At 42.5% G+C, this 19,801-nt stretch overlaps 1 protein-coding gene across 4 annotated transcripts in view; it reads left to right on the forward strand.

Annotated features, from left to right (window-relative positions):
- The first annotated feature begins 527 nt into the window (after positions 1-527).
- Positions 528-19,801, forward strand: part of FOCAD (focadhesin) — a 334,210-nt gene continuing 314,936 nt past the window's right edge. For 2 of the 4 annotated variants that reach the window (XM_066257344.1, XM_066257347.1), the window contains exon 1: positions 528-580. The gene's annotated coding sequence lies outside the window, so the exon portion shown is untranslated. Of the gene's footprint in view, positions 581-9,223; positions 9,294-14,180; positions 14,202-19,801 lie in introns of those variants that run through there. The other 2 variants (XM_066257346.1, XM_066257345.1) reach the window with 2 other exon arrangements.

Raw genomic sequence — 19,801 nt, forward strand, 5'->3', positions numbered from 1 at the left:
TGTTGTTCCTTGGCCAAGCTAGTAAAGTTAGCAAGCAACTGCTACAAGGGGAAAAACCACGTGGCAAGTGTGCTGTCTGCATTAAATTTCTGAATCCTAATACTATCTGTACTATTTCTTTCTGGGAAACAAAATCTCCAAATCCCAAGATGCCAACAAAATCCCCATAGTGGTAGGCTGCCAACAGAACAACATGTCGCACAGCAGTGGCCTCTACAGACAGGTTCTTTCAACCTGCATTCTCGTGGGCTAAACTCCGACTGTGGTGCAGCCACACAACAGGCACCTGCGCGTGCCTTTCTTCCCATCCAGGTAGCCGCAGAGCCAGGGGCTTGACCTCCCACGCCGCCCTTTAGAGCTGAGCCGGGCCTTGGCCTTCAACGCGCGTGCGTCTGAGCGGGGGGGGGGGGGGGGGGGGGGGGGGGGGGGGGGGGGACTGAAGCTGGAGAAGGCGGGGCAGGTCCTCGCAGTCTGCCGTCCATTGGCTATTTCCTCGTAGCTCCCGCCCTCGAGCGTTCGAGACGGATGGGCGGGCCACGTCAGACAGCCGGCGCGGGGCTGAGCTTGTGGCAGAAGGGAGGTAAGCAGTGCGGGGTATTGGACCGCCGGCTGTAGGCCGGTGTCCTCTAATCAGACGCCGCCGGTCGCACCTGCCTGTGGTTTGTGTCAGCTTGCTTGCAGGACGGTGGAGGCCCTGCGGCGCCTACGGCTCTGATCCGAGAGGGAACAGTGGAGCATGTGGAGGCAGGGCCATGTTGCGGCGTGGGGTGGCAGGGCAGGGGACAGGTGCCGTTTGTCTGCGTCCTGTCTTTTCTGGGTTGTGAACTCTGGGATGCCTGGGTGATACCGACTCTGGTGCTTGCGTTGGTGCTCAGCGGGATCCTGTGGAGCGATCTATACATACTTACCTGCAGCAGATTTCAGTCATCATAGTCTCTCCTGACCGGTTTCCTATCCAGGGCAGTGCAGGGGATTCCGGCCCTGTACTGACTGGCCTGGGGTGACCGTCTCCTCATTGCTAGTAACTCACCCAGATTCTGTCCACTTTAATGCAAAGGCCTGTGTGTGAGCAGGGCCTGTTTTCATACCTCCTGGTTTTCTGGTCCTCACTTGGAGGAATTACCTGAAGAAATACCATGTGTCTGCATGTTTAAAATAGCACATACATGTATGAATCTATGTTTTGAGATATCTACAACAGCTATGCAGAGATTTGCAGGGACTTGCACTTATGTTGCACCTACTCTCTGTGAGTTTTAATTTCAGCTATGGCATTCTGATCTCTTTAGTACCTGAATTTGGAACTTTAAAATCAGCAAAGTAATCCTATCAAGTATCATGCATCCCTTCTTTTATTCATTCAGCAGATCTTTTTGATGTGTTCTTTGATGGTCAGGGTCTTATGCCACAAACTGAAATGGGCATTCACTGACTTATCTTTCAGTTTATTTGCCAGTTCTATTGTCTAGATTTGAGATGGAATTTCAGTTGGTGGTTCAATTTCAGGTTTTAGATTTAGGTCAGAAGCTTATGATCCTATATCATAGGAGAAAGCTGTTCTGGGATCTCTTCGTTTTTCTTACTTTAACCTCTAGTAAGCCTCAGACCATGATGGCCCAGAGTTGTAATCTTGTTTATAGTATCACTAACCACCTAGGTCTGTAAAGTGAAAGGATGGGTTCGAAGTATTCTGTAATTTTGAGGTGTTTAAGGGTAGGAGGGGCAAATGGCATGTTTATTGTGTTAACAGTTGGGAAAGTGAACATTTTAAGAATACAGAATGTATTTTATGCTTGTTTAGATTTTTTGAATCTGTCCACATTAAATTTCTGGCTAGCGAGCAAGTACATGTTTATAATTTTGATTCACATCCAGTTCCTGCATACAAAGCACTATGACTCATCTAAATTTTGAAATGTAATAATCAGAAGCTTTTAAGTGTTGTATATAATGGTATGATATGAAAACAATTGGATACAAAGGCAATTTTCCAAGTAGTTTTACTTGCTTTGGTTGATAAGTGGTATCTAAAACTCTGTCTTGGGTATCTGCTTTGTTGGGTAATGCTAGGTGGATACTGTAAGCCAGCTAATGTCTATCAATATCATGTGTATATGTTAACCATTATTTATCAACCTAAAATTTACTGTATTTTATAAAAGAGATTTTATTTATTGAGTTTAGAGAGAGGAGAGAGAGAGAGAGAAAGGGGAGACAGGAGTAGTTGGAAGTATCAACTCATAGTAGTTGTTTCTGGTATGTGCCTTGACTGGGCAAGCTGGGTTTTGAACCAGCAATCTCAGCATTCCAGGTCGACGCTCTATTGTGCTACCCAGGTCAGACTAAAATTTACTGTATTTCATTTTATTATTTTTTGTGAAAGAGAGAGAGAGAGAGAGACAGACAGACAGACAGGAAGGAAGGGCAAGAGATGAGAAGCATCAACTCATAGTTGCGGCACTTTAGTTGTTCATTGTGTTCTCATATGTGCCTTGACAGCAGATGGGGGAGCTCTAGCTGAACCAGTTACCCCTTGCTCAAGCCAGCGACCTGTGACCTTGGGCTTCAAGCCAGTGACCCTTGGATCATATATATGATCCCAATTTCAAGCCAGTTCCCCAACCCTGTTTAGGTTGGTGAGCCCATGCCTAAGCCTGCAACCTCTGGGGTTTTGTTTGTTTGTTTGTTTTGTTTTTAATTTTTTTATATTTTTCTGAAGTGAGAAGCAGGGAGGCAGAGAGACAGACTCCTGTATGCTCCTGACTGGTATCCACCCGGCATGCCCACTAGGGGGTGATGCTCTGCCCATCTGGGCCGTTGCTCCATTGCAACCCAAGCCATTCTTGCGCCTGAGGTGGAGGCCATGGAGCCATCTTCAGTGCCTGGGCCAACTTTGCTCCAATGGAGCCTTGGCTGCAAGAGAGGAAGAGAGAGAAAAAAAGGAGAGGGGGAAGGGTAGAGAAGCAGATGGGCACTTCTCCCATGTGCTCTGGCTGGGAATCAAACCCAGGACTTCCACATGCTGGGCCGATGCTCTACCACTGAGCCAACTGGCCAGGACAACCTCTGGGTTTTGAGTGTGGATCCTCAGTGTCCCAGGTCAAACGCTCTATGCACTGCTATACCACCGATGAGGCATATATATATAATTTTTTTACAAGGACAGAGAGAGGGATAGACAGGGACAGACAGACAGGAACGGAGAGAGATGAGAAGCATCAATCATCAGTTTTTCGTTGCGAGACCTTAGTTGTTCACTGATTGCTTTCTCATATGTGCCTTGGCTGGTGGGCTCCAGTTGAGCCAGTGACCCCTTGCTCAAGCCAGCAACCCTGGGCTTCAAGCCAGTGACCTTGGGCTCAAGCCAGCAACCCTGGGCTTCAAGCCAGTGACCTTTGGACTCAAACCAGCGACCCTGGAGTTATGTCTATGGTCCTACACTCAAGCCAGCATCCCCATGCTCAAGCTGTTGAATGGGTTTATGTAATCAAACTTTTGGGTTTTAGTATATGATATTAGGGCATAAACTTGGAGGGAGTAGAGAAAACTTTATTAAAGTTGTCTTGAGAAATTTAAGTAAATATAAATGTAAAAGTCATAGATATTAAAGCTATTATATGCATTATTTAATTTTTATTCACCAAATCATGACATCTGCTCTGATTCTGAGTCCCTAACTTTTATTCAAGTAATGTGTGTTACTGTATGGAAGCCAGAGACAAGGCCAAAATATGTAAATATTGGAATTAGATGTAGGCATTGAGTACTGTGGGAGATACGGGAAAAGTGTGTGCGTATGAGATTTTAGGAGATTCAGAAAAGGCTTTCTGGAGGAATATTTCCTTGAACTTAACTTTGAAAGTAAGTAGAAATTGGTGATGTTGGAGGATAAGGCATTTTAGCTACAAGAAAGAAGTAAGGCCAAGGAGAGAATAGAGAGATGAAGTTTAGTAAGTAAATAAAGGCCAAGTAATGAAAGGTCCTTTACCCCACTATATTAAAGATTTTTTTTTTTGTATTTTTCTGAAGCTGGAAACGGGGAGAGACAGTCAGACAGACTCCCGCATGCGCCCACCAGGGGCGATGCTCTGCCCACCAGGGGGCGATGCTCTGCCCCTCCGGGGAGTCGCTCTGTCGAGACCAGAGCCACTCTAGCGCCTGGGGCAGAGGCCAAGGAGCCATCCCCAGTGCCCGGGCCATCTTTGCTCCAATGGAGCCTCGCAGCGGGAGGGGAAGAGAGAGACAGAGAGGAAGGAGGGGGGGTTGGAGAAGCAGATGGGCACTTCTCCTATGTGCCCTGGCCGGGAATTGAACCCGGGTCCCCCGCACGCCAGGCCGACGCTCTACCGCTGAGCCAACCGGCCAGGGCCTATATTAAAGATTTTGAACTTTATCATTAAGGCTGTGATGATCCATGAGTAAGAAATTTTAAGTAGAGGAAAGTTAAGATCAGTTTTATGTGGCAAGCGAGGAAGGAAATATAGTGGAACAAGAACGATTTGTGAAGGTAAGATATAGAAATATGCAGTGGGGCTTGAGAAAATAGCATGGATTCAGGATATATTAAAGTGATCAAGTTGATGTCCAGTTTGATACGTAGGATGAGGAAAGGATGGACTCAAGGATGCCTCCTAGGCTTATGATTTCCAAGATAAGAATCACATGAGGATTATCAGATGTGTGGGAGAATAAAATCAGTCTTGAACATGCTTTAGATTGCACACAATTAGTGTTGTTCAGTGGGTAGTTGGCTGCATTGGTCTGGAGCTATTTAGAGATTAGCATGGATGTTATGAGTATAGTAGGGGATAGTTAAAACAGAGTGAGAATGGATATGTTACCTAAGAGTTTTTGGGGAATAAGAAAGAATGAAACAAAAGAGAAGCACCACCATATAAGGAAGACGCTCCAATGAAAAAGACTGAGAAGGTATAGCCTAATGACAGTGAGCTCTAGACAAGGAAGAGAAATTGAGAAAGATAGAATAGTCAATTGTCAAATACCATAGGGCAGTGGTTCTCAACCTTTCTAATGCCGTGACCCCGCAATACAGTTCCTCATGTTGCGGTGACCCCAAACCAAAAAATAATTTTGGTGGCTACTTCATAACTGTAATTTTGCTACAGTTATGATTCGGAATGTAAATACCTGATATGCATTATGTATTTTCCGATGGCTTTAGGCGACCCTGCCGGGGTCGCGACCCACAGGTTGAGAACTGCTGCCATAGGGAATGGAAAAGAAAGCTGACTAGAGACATTAGGAAAGGTTACTAGATACACAAGGATCATTGATTTGTAATGATACTAGTTCATATAATTGTTTGACTTTCCAGAGCAAAATTCAGTAGAAGTTGTTGTGTACATGTGGCAGGGATGCAAAGGAGTACAAAATATTGGCAAGAGAATGGTTGAAGGAATGTGAGGTTTAGGCTGGTTAGGGATGATGACCAAGCCAGGAGAAGACTGAAAGATTGAGACAAAAAATAATTGGTTCAAGGGATTAGGAGTCTGGATAAGGTAAAGATAGCTTAGGATGGAAGTACTCTGTAGTTAGAGTAGAATTTTGGAGTTCAAGATTTTAGGGTGCTGATGGAGGATAGGGTTTGGCCATGGATACAGATGGTTGAAATGGAGGTTATATGGAATGGAGACTGGTGTGTTGAAAATATTATTTAGGCATTGACCTCAGATAATTGTGGTACCCAGGGTGGAGAGTTAGACTATGAGACTGACTGTTTTCTGAAGTGTTTAGACTGCCTATGATAGCAATCAGTATATATGAGAGATGAAGATACTTAGATGGCATGCCCTCAGAGATATGTAGGTAAATGGTATGGAAACATTCTTTTGGGCCGTGGAGCTCAGAAGGATGATTAGCCTTCACTGAAGTAGTCATCAAAGAATGAAAGTCTAGTTTCCATTATACCTAGGATATAGTGGGACCACTCAATGAAAAAGCTGAGCATCTAATAAGAAAGGTCATGGCCATGGTATCAGTCCAAAAGGTGGGGAGAAAAGTAAAGAGGAAGGCAGGTTAGAAAGAAATTAGATTAGATTGTGAGCAAGGGTGACAGTTTTTCTGAAGCATATGGCTGGCTTTGAAGTTCCAAATAGTAGTTTGGATTTCAAGTTTTGATGAAGCTTCCTGTGGCCAATTTTTACCCATCAAATCATTAGTTTCTATTATAGCACAGATGTAGTACTATTTCTAAATTAAAAATAACATATGTTTCTAGTGAATATGGGTGTTATTTGTCAGAGAAAGCAGAGGCAGTGGCTTTTTTTTTTTTTTTTTCCTTTTATGCACCTCTTTCTGATCTTTGGACTTCCCAACTACTTTGGCAAATATTCTTCATCACATATCACATCTCTTGTCTATTATTGTTAGGTTGCCTGGAAGGTTGTATTGAGCATTTTTACATCAGTTCTGGGCTCATAGGTATGAAAAATGCCTTGATACTTGTGACAGTTGTCATGGACATGGAAGGTGGGAATACCTGCATTTACTTCTGATTCCCTTGTTATTTTTAGGACCTGGAGACTCACTGAACAGTTTCTGTGTTTCTAATAAGGACAGCTCCCACTCATGCGTAAAATCCTGTTCATTTCAACTATTCAAAGATTTGGATCCACCATATCACTCCCCTGTAAAATCACATTTTCTCATGAGATTATTCCCTTTGGTATATCAGTATGCTGGTGGTATTCCTCCTATCTTCAAAATAATTACTCTTAAAAAATAATTATTCCTCCATGACTCCATTTCTTTATTAAGCTACCACACAATTAATTTTTTCCTCTTTATGGCAAAACCGTACTTATGTGTCTAATTACTTTTCTCTTATTCTTAAACTCAATTTAATCAGGCTTTCCTTCTCAACATTCTAAAAGAATTGCTCTCCTAAAAGTCATGATGACTCATTTTGCTAAGTGTAAAGGTTGTTTTAATCTTTATCTTGACCTATTAGCATCCCCCCACTAGCTTTATTGATGTAATTGACACATAACATTTATTAGCTTAAGATATACAATGTATTGATTTGATACCTTTATAAATTGCAAAGCAGTTACCACTGTAGCATTAGTTATCACCTCCATCAGTCACATAGTTACTGTTTCTTATTAGCCTTTTTTGAAAGAATTGATAACTCTGGATGTATGGCTAGGGGCGGCCATCCTGGCCATTCACATGCTGGTTCTCATTGAATTTGGACAGACTGTAATGAAACAACAGAGCCAAGAACTGGTGGGCCATTACCTTTAATCCTAGCTCGCACCCTGTGGGCGATAAAATACACACAGTGGGAAAACACTTCCCTTTCCATTCAGGGCTCCCAAAGCCACTGACTTATCCGAGTTTCCTAGAATCAAAGGTTTCTACCTCACCAGCCTTATTCACCTTTGTTCCCTGACTCCTCCTTACACAAACTCTGCACAAACTGGTTTCTCCTTCAGCACTTCACTATCTTGGCTTCCTTTCCTCTACAATGCTGATGGACTGATCTGAGAGAAAGAGCCCCAGGTCTGCCTTATTTTATAGTGTAGAAATTTTATAGTGTAGAAATTAAAGCCTTTAAGCCAATTTACAAATAGGAAGTCTCTGTTACAAAGCCACTTATCTGAGGCATAAATGGGATTCCTCATAAGAGTGCACCAACCCACATCATGCAACAGTCAACAGTGTGGGGAAAAGCTTAGTTTTGAGAAGATCTTAGTATTAAAAGGATGTTGAAAAGATCTTAGTATTAAAAGGGTGGGAAAGGCTTAGTCTTAAAACTAAGCCTTAGGCTATGAGGACCTTGCCAGTTTACAGCCTGTTTCCCACACCCAATGCAAACTGTAAGCAAGCAAACATATACATCATATTTACAAACTTATTTGACTAACACTGCGCTACTGTGCTTCCTGAAACACTGCTTCACTTAGTATCAAAGATGCCACAATTCTTTTTATTTTATTTTTATTTAGTTGTATTTTTCCAAAGTTAGAAGCCGGGAGGCAGTCAGACAGACTCCCGCATGTGCCCGACCATGATCCACCCCGTATGCCCACCACGGGCAATCCTCTGCCCACCTGGGGCGTTGCTTCGTTGTGGCTGGATCCATTCTAGCACCTGAGGTGGAGACCATGGAGCCATCCTCAGTGCCCGGGTCAACTTTGCTCCAGTGGAGCCTTGGCTGTGGGAGGAGAAGAGAGAAATAGAGAGGAAGGAGAGGGGGAAGGGTGGAGAAGCAGATAGTCACTTCTCCTGTGTGCCCTGGCTGAGAATCGAACCCGGGACTTCCACACACCAGGCTGATGCTCTACCACTGAGCTAATCAGCCAAGGCTGATGCTACAATTCTTGATTTTCTCTTACTTCACTGACTTTTTAAAACTCCTTTACTGGGTGTTATAGTCTCTGACCTCTTAACATTGGAGTGCTCCTGGACTCAGTCATTAGACTTTACACCCTCTCAATCATCTTATTAAGGATTTAAATACTAGTAACACCCTTGTTAGCTAACATTTATATTTTTAGCCTGGGCCTCTTTCCCTGAACTCCAGACTTCATCTGTCCAGATGCCCACTCAGTATTTCTATTTGGATGACTAATGGCAATTTCAAACTGACTCCTGATTTCTTTTCTATACCTGCTGTGCCTGTGGTCTTCCTGATCTCAGTTAATGGAAACTGCATTCTTTCCATGACTTAGGCCAAAATCTTGGGTATCATCTTTGATTCTTTTCTTTCTTATAATCCACATATAAACTAATAGAAAAGCCTGTTGGCTGTACCTTCAAAATATATCTATACACAATCTGACTACTTCTCACTCCCTACTGCTCTCACTCTAGTCTGTCCTTGATGTTGCAACAGCCTCGTATCAGTTGTCTACCACCACCCACTCCCAAAATTTACTGGCACAAGGCAACAATTATTTATTTTCTGATTCTGGGGTTGGCTATTTGGGTTGAGCTTGGGGAGGGGCAGGGGCAGTTCTTTTGCTGGTCTTGCCTGGGCTCGCTCATGTAGCGGTGGGGACTGGTATGTGTGGAAGCTGCAGCTGGGATGGCTTGTCTCTGCTACATGTGGCCCAGTAAACTATCCCACCGTTCTCTACGTGGTGGTTTAATGGAAGCATGAGAGCAAGGGGAAACCGCGTGGCCTTTTGAGGCCTAGACTAAACTCCCACAATTTTATTTCCCCCCTGTTGGTCAAAGCAGATCATGAGGACAGTCTGGATTCACTGGGAGAAATAGATTCACTACCTCCTTATGAGAGGAGCAGCAAAATCTCTTTGTACAGAAAGGTATGTGTAGGATTTGGGGGACATTTTTCTGTAATCTTCTATAGCCTTTTAACTGGTCTTTTCTATTTTTCATTGCCCTCTATAATATTTTCAGCTGAGCAGCAAGGTGATTTTTTTTTTGTATTGTTTTGTTGTATTTTTTGAAGTGAGAAGCTGGGAGGCAGAGACACAGACTCCCACATGCGCCCAACCAGGATCCACTCAGCATGCCTACTAGGTGGCGATGCTCTGCCCATCTGGGGCATTGTTCTGTTGCAACCGGAGACATTCTAGTGCCTGAGGCAGAGGCTGTAAAGCTAGTAGCAGCGGCCACCATCACAGCTGCCTGGCCTGTGCAGGTTCACATTTGATTCAGACAGACGGTAATGAAACAAGGGAGCCAAGAACTGGTGAGCCATTAGCTTTAATCCTAGCTTGCACCTGGTGGGCAAGAAATACACACAGTGGGAAAACACTTCCCTTTCCATTCAGGGCTCCCAAAGCCACTGACTTATCCGAGTTTCCTAGAATCAAAGGTTTCTAGCTCACCAGCCTTATTCACTTCTGTTCCCCACCTCCTTCTCTCTGCACAAACTCTGCACAAACTGGCTTCTCCTTTGCACTCTGCCATCTTGCTGCTTCTCCTCTTCCATGTGGCCTTTCTCTGCTCTCCCCTCTAATGCTAATTGCAGGAACCAAGAGAGAGCAAGCTCCTGGTCTGCCCCATTTTATAGTGTAGAAATCAAAACCTTTAATCCAATATACAAACAAGGCAGTCTCTGTTACAAAGTCACTTATCTGAGGCATAATGGGTGTATGGCCAGTAGCCATGGCCACCATCACAGCTTCCTGGCCCATGCAGGTTCGCATTAGATTCAGACAGATGGTAATGAAACAAGGGAGCCAAAAACTGGTGGGCCATTAGCTTTAATCCTAGCTTGCACCTGGCAGGCAAGTAAAAACACACACTGGGCTCCAAAACCCACTCATTCAGTGCTCACAAAGCCGCTGACTTTTCCGAGTTTCCTAGAATCAAAGGTTCCTAGCTCACCAGACTTATGTTCCCCATCTCCTTTTCCCTGCAAAAATTCTGCACAAACTGGCTTCTCCCTCAGCACTCCACCATCTTGGCTGCTTCTCCTGGCCTCCTCCACGTGGCTTTTCTCTGCTCCCCTCCTCTGTTCTCTTCTCTAATGCTAATCTCAGGAATGGAGAAAGAGCAAGCTCCTAGCCTGCCCCACTTTATAGTATAGAAACCAAAAACTTTAATCCAATATACAAATAAGGAAGCCTCTGATACAAAGTCACTTATCTGAGGCATAATGGGATTCCTCATGAGAGTGCACCACCCCACATCATGCAATCAGTCAAGAGTATGGGGAAAAGCTTAGTCTTAAAACAAAGCCTTACTCTATAATGACCGGGCCTGCTTACAGCCTGTCCCCCACACCCAATATAAACTATAAGTGAGCAAACATATATGTCATATTTACAAACTTATTTGACCAACAGAGGCCATGGAGCCATCCTCAGCGCCCGGGCCAACTTTGTTCCCATAGAGCCTTGGCTGCTGGAGGGGAAGAGAGAGATAAAGGAGAGGGGGAAGAGTGGAGAAGCAGATGGGCGCTTCTCCTATGTGCCCTGATGGGGAATCGAACCCGGGACTTCCACACACAGGGCCGACACTCTACCACTGAGCCAACTGGCCAGGGCCAGCAAAGTGATTTAAAAAGAAACAGAAAACCCCCCTGTGAGTTGGTGTAAAGCCAGGAGGCACTGCCAGGGCCACTATCACAGCAGCCTTCTGGCCTATGCAGGTTCGCATTGGATTCCGACAGTCGGTAAAGAAACAATGGAGCCAAAAACTGGTGGGCCATAGTCTTTAATTCTAGCTTGCACCCGGCGGGCAAGTAAAAACACACACTGGGCTCCAAAACCCACTCACATTCAGTGCTCACAAAGCCATTGACTTATCTGAGTTTCCTAGAATCAAAGGTTTCTAGCTCACCAGCTTTATTCTCCTCAGTTCCCCATCTCCTTCCTTATCCAGCGTCAAACTGCACAAATTGGCATCTCACTCAGCACTCCGCCATCTTGGCTGCTTCTCCTGGCCTACTCCACGTGGCCTCCTTCTGCTCTCTGCTCTGCTCTCTCCTCTAATGATAATCTCAGGAACCAAGAGTGCAAGCTCCCGCTCAGTCCCCATTTTATAGTGTAGAAATCCAAACCCTTAATCCAATACACAAAACAGGGAAGTCCCTAATACAAAGTCACCTTCCGAGGCATAATTGGATTGCACCACCCCACATCAAAAAGGGTAGGAAAGGCTTAATCCCAAAACCAAGCCCCAGGCTACAAGGATTCTGCCTGTCTTCAGCCCACCCCAACACACATTAATATCACCTGGGCAACGGCCTCCTCGTGTTATCTTTAACAAAGTGAGCATAATACATTTTATCTGCCCAACAGTTGGTTTTCTTTACTTTTTTGCTCCAAGCCCTCCAATGGCTTCCCTTTGCCACTGAGTTAAAAGGCAAAGTCTTTGCAGTGGCCTGTGAGGCTTGCCATGACCTGACCCCTTTGTTGCCTCTCTAACTTCATTTCCAACTACTCTGTCCTCACTCGCCAGATCTACTCCATTAGCCTCTTTTCTCTTAGACATGAGGCATACTCTCCCCATAGCACTGCTGTTATTCCTGCCTGGGATCAATCCTCTTCTCGGAGATTGTGGACTCTTACTTTCTTTAAGTCTTTTCTCCTGTTTCATTTCTGTGAGCCTTTCCCTGACTATCCTCTTTAAAATTGGAACCCTTCTCTAATACCATTTATTCTCCTTATCTGCTCTACTTTTGTAGATAGCACTTATCTTATAAAATGCTGTATTATCTACTGTTTTGCTTATTCTTATCTTTCTTCCACTAGGAATGTGATCTCTAGAGGCAGGGATTTTTGTCTGTATCCCCAGTGCTTAGAATAGTATCTGGCACTACTGAACATTTTCCAGGCCTGGCTATTTTGCCCATGTCTATGGAAAAAGCTCTTGAAACAGATTCTGGGTTATTATCTGAGGAAATTCCTGATCTCTTTTTGCAGGTACCTTTGTGATCCATTTTTTTTTTCTTTCTTTTTTTTTTCTTGAGGTCTGCAAATCAAGGTGTTCTTCACATCCAGGCTTTTTATTCCTTGAAGGAGGAGTATTACATTCTCCAGTCGACTACATAGAATACCTACTCTTTAGTTACTTAACAGCAACCTCTTCTCTTTGAGTTGGACATCATAACATTTTTGTTCAAAGCAAAGAAAAAGTAGTTAATATGTGAAAGGAATAGTCTAAGGCTGAAACATTTTAAACCTGTTTCTTAAATTGTTGGAACTTCACCTTCTCCCAAATATCTTATTGAGAACTTCAGACAAAAGAGATGTTTCTATTAGTCAAAATAAAGTATTTTACATACTTATTTACAGCATAGTCTCATAAACTCAGTCTGAATCTTGAAGTTATTATAATGAGCATGTGTGGAACAAGTTGACTCCATCTTGAAAAGTTGACTCCCAGCGGTAGAGCATCGGCCTGGCGTGTGAAAGTCCCAGGTTCGATTCCCGGCCAGGGCACACAGGAGAAGTACCCATCTGCTTCTCCACCCTTTCCCCTCTCCTTTCTCTCTATCTCTCTCTTCCCCTCCGGCAGCCAAGTTGACCTGGGCGCTGAGGATGGCTCCATGGCCTGCGCCTCAGGCACTAGAATGGCTCCGATTGTAGTGGAACAATGCCCCAGAGGGGCTGAGCATTGCCCCCTGGTGGGCATGTTGGGTAGATCCTGGTCAGATGCATGTGGGAGTCTGTCTCTCCTGCCTCCCCGCTTCTAACTTCGCAAAAATACAAAAAAAAAAAAAAAAAAAAAAAGTTGACTCCATATTGAAGCTAATCTACCCATTTAATTTATGAGTGAAGAAACCCTGACCTTTGACCTCCTCTCCCTCCTTCTGGTGGACTCTGGAATGTGTACAGAAGCTTTGGGCTAATCACAGAATTTTATTAATCCTGTGGGGCAAGGTGCCCTCGTTGTTATCTCTCTCTTAACTCACCCTGGCTCCAGGGCCTCCTGGTACCTGGCCTTTGATTCCCCCTGACCACCTATGAATTCCTTTTCCAGAATGTGGGTCAGTCTCTAACCAGAGCTAATAAATGGTTCTTTACTGGATAAAAGCTGCAGAGATCTGAGTGCCCTCTGTCTTCCAGGATCCTTGTTCTGTGTGGAACGTATGTACAGAATTGGCAAGCTGAACTTGCCTGCTTCTTTCTTTGGCCTCTCAGCTCCTTTGGCGTTTGGAGGCCAATTTGTTTCCATGGCCTTTTCATGTAATAGTGTATAATTTAAGAAATTGGTGATTATGAATGAAAATGATATTCTTTTAAGTGCCTCAGCTTCCAATTTATTTTTGTATTTTGCTTTTGTTGCATACTGTCAAGGAAAGCGCCATTTACATAAATTAGCAGTTGCAAACCATAATAATTATTAAAAGTTTACATTGCATTCTTATAACTTCTGGTTGTTTTGTCCATTTTGTTTTCTCTCTCTTCTAACAGGTTTTCTTTATCTTTTTTAAAAAAAGTACCATAATTGTCTTTAACAATAAGGACTTTTTATTTAAATTTAATTCTGTGTCATTATTGAAGCTAATGAAATTAACACCATTCCTTACTGTTATCTGGTAGTCAGTTCATATTTCAAAATTTCTCAGTTGTGCCAAGGATGTCTCTTTTTTTTTTAAGACTTTATTTATTCATTTTGGAGGGGAGAGAGAGAGAGAAGGGGGAGAGGAGCAGCAAGCGTCAGCTTCCATATGTACCTTGACCGGGCCAGCCCAGGGTTTCGAACCAGCAACCTCAGTGTTCCAGATCAACGCTTTATCCACTGTGCCTCCACAGGTCAGGCAAGGATGTCTTATTATAGTTGATTTATTGGAGTCAGAATTAAATAAGGTTTCCAAATTGTATTTGGTTATTATGTCTCTCAAGTCACTTATATTACAACAATCCCTCCACCCCTTCTGTTCTCCATGTCACTGATTTGTTGGAGAAACATCATTTGTCTTTTGTGTCCCAAATTCTGAACTTGAGTTATTGTTCTGCAAATGGTTTTGTTTACCTTGCTTCTTTACTTCTTGTGTTGCCTATAAATTGGGAGGTAAATATACAGAGCTGTGTAGATTCATTTTGAAATATTTTAGGCAACATATTCTTAGAAGAGGGTTCTGTGTTTGTCTTATTTCATCATATCATGAGGGAACAGTGTCTAGTTCTCTCCTTTTATAGTGATGCTAAGATAAATCAATGGGTTCAGATGGGGTTATCCTTATCCCTCTAATATGAAGTTCCATCATTACTAACCTAATAGTTGTGTTTTTTTTTAGCAACAATTGATGATTCATTCCCAAGTCAATTATATATTAACAAAGGGATTAATATCTTTAAATGTATTTTTATAGAAACGAATATGTTTTCATTCTTCACCTCTATGTTCACAATGTCATTTCACAACTAATTTTTCCCTTCTCTGCTCCGGAATCCTACATTTACACATACATAATGACTTCAGAATGTACTGAGCAGGCTCCATTGGAGCAAAGATGGCCCGGGCGCTGGGGATGGCTCCTTGGCCTCTGCCCCAGGCGCTCGAGTGGCTCTGGTCACGTGGCAGAGCTACGCCCCAGAGGGGCAGAGCATCGACCCCTGGTGGGCAGAGCTTTGCCCCTGTTGGGCGTACCGGGTGGATCCCGGTCGGGCGCATGCGGGGGTCTGACTGTCTCTCCCCGTTTCCAGCTTCAGAAAAAAAAAAAAAAAAAAAAAAAGGAAAAGAAAAGAAAAAAAGAATGTACTGAGCATTTGACATGAATTTGGAAGGAGATATGGAATGGAATGGATATCGAAGGGGCTGGGGAAATAGAGAAAGGATTATCTACCCCCCTACTTGTTTGCCTGTCTTACCTTCCTCCTTCCCTGTTTAGAATTTCTTTGTTTTTAGTTTGTAAGATTTTTAAAGCTTGTAGCATAATTAGGGTTTAGAGGTCCACTGAGGACTTCCAGGGATTGAAAGGCGGATAAGCCTGGGGCAGGTGTTAACAGCAGCATTGGTATTGGATATGAATTGAATATAAATCCAGGCTGGAGTTAAGCAGACAAATTTTAACATTTGCCTTGTGTAGTCAGTATTGGCCTCAAATAAAATTGAGAAGTAGATCAAGCTTGTACTCTCTGCACTTAGCACCCTTTTGTCATTTAGCCTTTCCTTTCTGACATGGACAAAAGTAAACTGCACCCCATGCACTTAGGAGACTCATGCATTGCTGTAATGTTTTAAAAACAGATGAATGACTCCTTTAGTTTTCTGTGCATCAGCGTATGACTGCTTCTTCCTTCCAGTCGTCAGACCCAAAACCTTATTATCCTTCACTCTTCCTACATTCCACATTTCATCTGGTAGCAAATTTTGTCAAAATATATGTAAAGTCTGACCTCTTCTTACCATCTCTATGCTTGTCTGAGGCAACATGATTTCTCTTCTGGCTTACTGCTGTCACCTCCTAACTGGTCTCCTTTTTCCATCCTTGCCTTCCTATGGTCTGTTCTTCATAAAGCCAGATTGGTCTTTTAAAATGACAGTTAAATATGCCATCCCTCAGTCCCAAATCCTCTAGGACTTCCCTTCTCACTCAGGAACATCCAAAGTCTCACAGTGCCCCACAGGAGCTTATGCGACCCGGGGCCCTGCTTCACTCTGTTGTCTCTCATGACCCAACTTGGTCACTTGCACAAACCACGCTGGTGGTGATCTTCCCTACGCTTGCCCAGTATGCTTCCACCTCAAGGTTGTTGTCCTTTGTGTACCTTCTGCCTGGAATGCTTATTTTTTCTTTCTCATCTCTGTCCAAAATGTTGTCATATCTGGTTTGACAAACCAGGACCAAAAAGAGGCCCTGGCCGGTTGGCTCAGCGGGAGAGCATCGGCCTGGCGGGCGGGGGACCCGGGTTCAATTCCCGGCCAGGGCACATAGGAGAGGCGCCCATTTGCTTCTCCACCCCCCCCCCCCCTTCCTCTCTGTCTCTCTCTTCCCCTCCCGCAGCCGAGGCTCCATTGGAGCAGCGATGGCCTGGGCGCTGGGGATGGCTCCTTGGCCTCTGCCCCAGGCACTAGAGTGGCTCTGGTCGCAGCAGAGCGACGCCCCGGAGGGGCAGAGCATCGCCCCCTGGTGGGCAGAGCGTCGCCCCTGGTGGGCGTGCCGGGTGGATCCCGGTCGGGCGCATGCGGGAGTCTGTCTGTCTCTCCCTGTTTCCAGCTTCAGAAAAAAAAAACACCCCCCCAAAAAACCAAAAAGACCTCCATAAAATTTACCTATTGATGACTAAAAAAAAATTTAGGTATGATGTTATATATGCATTTGGAAAATTAAAATAAACTCTTTGTACTGCAATTTAAGCAATTAAAAATATGCACTTTCCTTCTATAAACTTTCAGTTATGGTAGATGAATATGTTCAAGACCCATACAGTCTTGCTGACCACACATTGAATATGGTATTTTGCTTTCCTGTTGTTCTTTTACCACACTCACAGAGAAAACCAAAACAAAAGCCCACAAGGAAACCTTGGAAGGTGTTGCATATGTCTGTCACCTTGATTGATTATGGTAATGGTATCATGAATGTTTCATATGTTCAGACTCATCAAACTGTACACATTCAATATGTGCATTTCTTTGTATATCAATTATACTTCAATAAATCTGTTTAAAAAATACCTACTCTCTTGACTGAGGCTAACATACTTGATTAAAATGAAATAGGAGGAAGTTGAACACACTGGAAGAACACTTAATTTTTTTCAGGGGCAGATGGATTAATCTCCTACAAACAATTTAGAATCAAAGGTAATTCTGTTAGCTTACTTGCTTGGCACTCTGAAGGACCATTATAGCTTCTAATAACTCAAAGGTGTGACTTTCTCATTAAAGAGCTCTTAATAAGTAGTGTAATTGGATCAAGCAAGCCTTTTTTTATCTGATGTGTGCTGTAGTGAAATTGCCTCTTTAGACAATGATAAAAGACCATGATATCCAGTGAATAAATAAGATCACTACTTTTTTATTAAGTCTAAGAAATGGATCTTATGTTTTTATTTGCAGAGAATTAATAATTTCTATTTAAAGTAAAAATAATTCACACCCATTGCAGGGAAAAAATTAAATGTAGCAAGTATAAAGAGAAATATAATATGCTATAATTACTTATTATTATCTTATCCAGAAATAAACTTTAACATTTTTGCATATTCACTTTATTTTTTCTCCTTAATCCCGTGTCTTTATATATATATATATAATATATATATATATTTAAAGTTGGTTGTGTTTATGATTGTGTATAAAAATTTTATATTTTTACTCTATCATAATCATTACATTATTAAAACTTTGTTATTTTAAATTACTAGTCAGTATTTTGTCTGCATATTCCTTAGCTTACCTTTTAGCTCAGTCAATGAATAACTTTATATAAAAGATGCTTCCGATAAGCCTTTTGTATTTTTATACTTTGAAATGGGAGGTTACTAGAACTTCAAGAATGCTATGTGACACTTTGGAATATAGCCAAGAAGTGTCAAACACTGAGGTCAAATGCTCAGTAAGTAGTATCCCAACTGCCCACTCACTCCACAGAGTGCTGTTGACCTACCCTAGACCTTCAGCTTTATTGTGCTAAGAGCCCTGTGGGTGAGATCCTGGGGACCATGCTGTCTCTGCCCTGTTTCTGTGATTTTGCTTCTGAGCTGACCTGGTTGGTCATTGAGAGCCTTTGTATCAGTTTGGAGGTAAGCCAGGTTGGGAGCAGTTTCTCAGGTAATGTTTGAATTTGGACTGAGAGGCAGAAGTGGTCTTTGAGGGTGAAGTGAAGCTCTGTGAACATTGGATTCACTGTGCGTTGACAGCCGATGGAGCTGCTGCTGCTGTTCATCTCCTCAGTCATTTACTTCCAGCGTAGTGTTCACAAGTGCCATTTAACCTGTACATATGAATATATACATAGGAACCTGTAATACTTAGGTATGTATGTGTTGATTATAAACTGAAATTTAAAAAGTTCTCATGAAGAGGCACATGATTTTCCTTCTCTTCATTTATATATAATTTTTATATTGTCTTTATTGCAAAGACATTGTACACACTCAACAATGCCAACTGGATACAAGCATTTCAGTTCAGGATCCTCTTCTAATTATTGACTGTGCTGCCTGATGCTTCTTTGCTAATATGAAATCACTTACTAAGTAAGGATCTTCTGCCTAGGATGGTTGTAAAGGATAACTGATATATGATCATTAAGCTCTCTACAAATAAAAACAGCCATGAATAATGTTAGCTGTGCAATAATAAATTAGTAACTGTTATTTCTTTGGGTAATTACATGTTTAAAATGGCTTTTACTCCAGTGGGACTACAGAGAGGTGATGCCAATTTTTAAAGGGTTTGTACTGCATAACAAATTAAAAGCAAAGCTATGATAAATAATAGCTATCAACTGAAGCATTCGCGTAAAACTTATGATGTATTCAAATAACAAAGATCCATTTCTCATCTATGTTCAGCTGGAAACAGTGAACAACTGGTCTTGTGTGCTTTTGCATGTGTTCTTTGACTTTTTCTTTAAAAGAAATTGTACCAAAATGAATAACAGTGTAATAAAATCTCACTAATATGAATTCTACTGATTTGGGATTTGGACTTGGCTGCAATTCATCTTTATGATACCTGTACAAAAGTTATTTGAGCAACTAAAAAATAAAATTAAAAGCTGGGAAAAAGCAGTGTGTCTGAAAAGAATTAATTACTTTCAAACTCTAGATGTATTGATAACTGAATATGGGTTACTGTATTCATTTGAAAAGAAACTTGACAAATTTATTTTTTTTAATTCCTGGTTCTTATTAATATATTTTTATCTTCTTTATATAGCTTTAATTAGTGAGAAAGAGAGATATAGATTCTTTTCTTTCACTTTCTGTTTGGGAAAGTTGATCTGAAAACAAAATAGAATTCTGAGTCTAACATTCTTTTTGAGTCTATGGTATATTAACTAGGTGCTAAACACAGTAACTCAAAGAACACTTATTACATGCCGAGTTCTGCAGTAGATGAAAAAGACTCAGATGCTTCCCTCAAGAAACTCAAAAGTCTAGGAAAATAATGCAGCAGTTGGTCAGTGAAGATACCTTTACTACTTGAGACACTTCGCTAGTGTCTGAGCAGGTGCAGCTGCTGCACAGATGGGAGCTAACCCCTTCAGAATGAGGGAGATCTACATCTTGAGGGCTGATTATAACCCTTTTACAGCTGGAAAGGGTGTTAGAAATTGTCTGATCCTAGCTCTGCAATGTGGCCCCTCTACACCGTACCTTCATATTTTCCTTGCTGGGAATGTGATGTTGAATTGTAGTTTGAGACCCATTTTCTGAAGCAGCTGCAGGAGCCGAGA

Source organism: Saccopteryx bilineata, chromosome 2 (assembly GCF_036850765.1).
Source record: "Saccopteryx bilineata isolate mSacBil1 chromosome 2, mSacBil1_pri_phased_curated, whole genome shotgun sequence".
NCBI classification, from domain to species: domain Eukaryota; kingdom Metazoa; phylum Chordata; class Mammalia; order Chiroptera; family Emballonuridae; genus Saccopteryx; species Saccopteryx bilineata.